Source organism: Tupaia chinensis, unplaced genomic scaffold (genome assembly GCF_000334495.1).
Source record: "Tupaia chinensis unplaced genomic scaffold, TupChi_1.0 Scaffold000270_2, whole genome shotgun sequence".
Taxonomy (NCBI): domain Eukaryota; kingdom Metazoa; phylum Chordata; class Mammalia; order Scandentia; family Tupaiidae; genus Tupaia; species Tupaia belangeri.
The window spans coordinates 2,943,664-2,948,511 of record NW_006159751.1 but is presented as its reverse complement, the minus strand read 5'-3'; the positions used below and the strand labels follow the sequence as shown (position 1 = coordinate 2,948,511).

General features: G+C 36.9%; 1 protein-coding gene across 3 annotated transcripts in view; it reads left to right on the top strand.

Moving 5' to 3' along the window:
- LOC102484037 (monocarboxylate transporter 1) overlaps nucleotides 1-4,848 on the top strand; it is a 54,834-nt gene that overhangs the window by 15,218 nt on the left and 34,768 nt on the right. The window contains exon 2 of one of the 3 annotated variants that reach the window (XM_027772310.1): nucleotides 4,082-4,170. The exons of the other annotated variants lie outside the window; for them this stretch is intronic. The gene's annotated coding sequence lies outside the window, so the exon portion shown is untranslated. The remainder of the gene's footprint in view (nucleotides 1-4,081; nucleotides 4,171-4,848) is intronic. 3 annotated transcript variants of the gene reach the window in all.

Here is a 4,848-nt window from a genome sequence, read left to right as displayed (position 1 = left end):
CAGGACGTGAACCGCAGTCAACTACGTGGGAGTCCAGCGACATAGCCATTACGCTAACTGCTGGTTCCCTCCAGGGGGATGATTTCTCACAATGTCTCTCTCTCCAGTGACCACACGTGCCCTCTCTCAAAAACTAAAACAAGTAAAAACGACAAGAGTATGTCCTTAGTGTTAGATAAAAGAATCAGGAAAATCATCACTTAATGAGAAGTCACTTTAGTTTTGGGGCTGGCAGATGATGTGATTGAAGCACTGGGCTCTCACATGGCCAAAACCATGGTTTAAGTCCCGGACCTGGTGGCTTGCTTTCTCTCTCTCTCTCTGTGATCAAATTGAAGAATAATAATAAATAAAATTAAATCATTCTTTTAAAAAGTCACTTCAGTTTCATAAATGTGTGGATTACTGAGTTCTTTTCTTTTTGTATTACATTAAGTTATAAACTAGAAACAAAATTATGCTATCTTTCTGCTTCCGTTTGACTTGGTCTTTGGGACTAAGGTATCCTGAAGTAGTAGTACCCCTTGGTGGCCAGACAACATTTCCTTTTTTTCTCAGGAAAGCATGTAATTGACACCTCTTCTCTTTGCTCATTCACAGCCTAGATTGCTAGAATGTAATTATATTATAAACTATACATACATTGTTTCAAAGTCTATTACCCTCCCACTTTGAACTCTTGTACAGTGAGCCTTATCAGCATATTTCTTTTTCATTTTCCTTCTTTCCTCTGGTTTTTGAGAAAAAAAATTCCTAGCAGTTTGCTAATGAAAGGCATTAATGATACAATAGTATCGAGGCCATGGATACTTGTACAGGTATATTTTAATTGTAACTGATGTAATAGATGATTGGTCCTATATCATCTTTTAAAGCTTTGAAATATTCATAGAAGTTATTTTGTAATCTCTGGACTTCCTCATTTGCCTCCTTAGCCCTTTAAGTATGTGCACTTATCCTTTAGCTTTCTCTAAACTACCTTGATTTTATGGGCTTTATTTAGTTAATTGTGCTGCTGTTTTCTACAATATATTACAGGTATGTATACAGTATTAGCTTCTCTCAGTGACTGGAGGAGTAGCTTAGATGCTTAACTCTGGAAGGAATTTGCAATGAAAATTAAAAATAAGTTTTCTGGGACCAGCAGATGGCATAATGGTTATGTCACCAAACTCCCACGTAGTCGACCATGGTTTGAGTCCCAGACCTGATGGCTTGAAACTCACGTGGGGTGCTTGTACTGACCAAAATCCTGAGAGGAGAATGGAGGAGGAGGGATTGTGGTGTAGCCATCCCCCCAGGGGTGGTGGTGGTGATTTTTCACTTTATTTCTTTCTGTCTGTCTCTTTTTTTGGCAAGCACATGCTCCCTATAGCAGAAATCTCTCAAATAAATAAATAAACAAGCATGCATGTATGCTACTACTTTTGACTGGGTGTCTAACTTTTACCCAACAATCTTACAACTCAGCCCTAAATAACCCAGTATCCTGTTATATTGGAATTAGCCACTTTTTATTAATCTATTGCTAAATCCTTAAGCAATTTATAGGAAGCACATAGATGATACTGTCTTTCTTTTTTAAATTGCCATAGGGCACTTGCCAGAGAGAGAGAACCCCTAGTGGGGTATGTTCACATGACATTCCTTTCTTTCCCATTTTTCCATCTCACCAAGACTCTAGACATGCACACACATGGGATCAGTGGGCCCCCAGAACCACCAAGGCTGAGATCCAAACTATGGTGGCCCATGTGGAATCCTGCTTTTTATGCATTTCACTTAACCATTGTGCTGTGAGACTGGCCCTATCTGTCTTAAAATAAGCTTTCTATCATTGACTTATATTGAGAATATTGGAACTCTCATTTTCTTAATATTGGTGTTATTCTTTTTTTTTTTAACTTTATTTATTTATTTGTTTATTTTAATTTGACCAAAGAAGGACAGAGTGAGTGGGGAGGGAGGGAGTGAGAAAGCAAGCCAACAGATCAGGGTTGGGACTCCAACCACTGTTGACCATGTGGGAGTCCAGCACCCTTAACCACCACACTATCTACCGGCCCCAATATTAATCTTATTCTTAATTGAAAATGCTTTTGCCACTAAATGCTGTAAAAGATTGAAAAAATAGGCCTTTGTTACACAGTGATGGGAGAAATTGGTAGAATTTTTTTTTTTTTGAGAGGTTTTTTCACTATAGGGTGCATGCGCTCGTCAGACAGACAGAGACAGACAGAAAGTGAGAAATCACCCCCCAGGGGGGATGGTCACGCCACAATCCCTTCTCCGTTCTCCTCTCGGGATCTTGGGCACGCATGCACACGCGCCTGGCGTGAGTTTTAAGCCAACAGGTCCAGGACGCGAACCGCGGTCGACTACGTGGGAGTCCAGCGACATAGCCATTACGCTAACTGCTGGTTCCCGAAATTGGTAGAATCTTAAAGGCAGGTTGTCAGTATGAATCAAAAATCTTAGCATTTTGCAGAAATTTATGTCTAAAATTCATCTTCATTTTCTATGTAATTCCCCACAGTAGTGCCTCTATTTTAGATGGGGAAATAAGTAACACCCTAAATGTGCAATAGTAAGAAATATTTTTACAGTATGGTACATCTGTAGAGAATACCACTATTCAAAAATAATGTAAAACTGGACCTATTGAAAAGAGTTTTTGATATTAATGGAAAAAGTAGAGTATAAACTATATTTATGTTTATACTTAGGCGTGACTGTTCTAGAAGGAATTAGAAATTTTGCATCAAACCATGAATAATTTATATGAGGATAGGAGAATGGCAGGTAAATTTCATTTTCTATTCACACACATGTATATTCTAATTTTCCTGTAATGAACATCTTTGTTACCCTTTAAAACTTTGAAAGATAGCATAAAACTTTATCTTTCCTTTATTATATATTCATTGGAACAACTCAGACAACATGAGCATATGGAAAAAGGGTATAATTTCCTTTCAATTTCCAGCAATGTAACATTTTGTGTATACTTATCAGAATATACTTTTAGTTGATTTAATTTGTTCATCTTTTTATTTTCTTTCTTCCCCAGAATCTAAGCTCCGTGAGGGCAGGGATCATGTCTGTCTTATTTACTGCTTTCACTCCAGATATTCAAGTTTTGTTGAATTGATGACAAAAATATTTGGTGTATTTCTTGATATACTTTTTTTAGGAAGAGGTTTTTGCTATAGGACACATCCACTTGCCAGAGAGAGAGATAGAAAGGGAGAAATCACCCCCCCCAGGGTGGATGGCCATGCCTCAGTCCCTTCTCCATTCTCTTCTTGGGATCTTGGACACACATGCACACGCACACACACCTGGCATGAGTTTAAGCTGCCCGGTCTGAGACTCGAACCACGGTTGACTACGTGGGAGTCCAGCAATGTAGCCATTACGCCATCTGCTGATCCTTCCTGATAAACTTTTTAAAAATGGTTGTACAGTTCTATGTTGTGTAAGTTTCAAAATCTTAATTACAAAAACAATCATAAACATCGATATTAGTACATTGACAGTTAATCTTGTTTGATTAGCATGATCCTAAAAGCCTACCTTTGTGTGAATCTTTGTTAGCTAATAAAGTATGCACCAATTCTTTATTGCATTAATGAAGACTTATCCTTGCTTTTTGAGATTGTAGAACTCATAAAGTTGTACCTTAGTTTGTGCTTGGATTGTGGAAAGGTAAACTGGCCAAAGAATGCAGTGTGGTAGTTAGAAAGTTGTTATGGACAAGAATGGACAGTCAATTATTATAAGACTATTACTTTCTACTTTAGATGGCAAATTTAATTACTAGTGACCTTTATTTTTTTCTTTGTGAAGTAGGAATTAACTAGGAGTAATGTGAAACTGTGTTTATAGTATGTCCTTTTTGAAGAAGTTTACTTAGTCCTAGAATTGGGGCCATAATCCTCGTAATGAAAGATGCTCATTTGGGTTTGATTGTTGTATTTTATTCTCATTTTGCTATTTGTCAACTGAAGTAAAACTAGTTATAGTTATTCAAAATGTTTTTATAATTATTTTAACAGTTTTTCCACAATTTTTCATGCAGGCTTGAGCTTCAAGTTGAATTGTTAAAGGGAGGAATATTTTTTAATTGGAATTTGTTTTTGATTATAGTTTGCAAATCAGACTTGAAAAGTAAGTAGAATTTTCTTTATTTTGAAAATTCTTGTTCTACATTTAAAATGCATATTACTAGAAAATGCATATTATCAGGGCTAGCAGGTGGCATGGTCGTTAGGGCACTGGACTCCCACATGGCTGACCACAGATTGAATCCCAAACCTGGTGGCTTGCTTTTCTCACTTTCCCTCTCTCTCTTTCTCTCTCTCTTTCTCTGGTGAGTACATGTACCTTATAGCAAATTTTAAAAATAATAATAAAATTAAATAATTATTTTTAAAAAGAAATACATATTATTAAGTATGTGCCAGTATCTAATCTATAATCCTACCAATGGAACACTTACTTTTCAAAGAAATTGTACTGATGTGGAGAGTCAAAAAGATAATTAAAATACTAAAATTAACATTCACCAGAGAAGCCAAAACTCACAATTAAGAATTTCTACACATTACTGAAATGTTAATCCTTTTCCCACCCTCCTTGTATAAAACATGCTTATTTGAATGAACAAATGCCATAACTTACTGTCTAACAAGGAGAATTAAGAGTGTTTGGGGACCAGCAGTTGGTGTAATGGCTATGTTGCTGGACTCCGATGTAGTCAACCACGATTCAAGTTCCAGACCCAATGGCTTAAACTCATGCTGGGCACATGTGTGTGTGTGTGTGTGTGTGTGTGTGTGTGTGTGT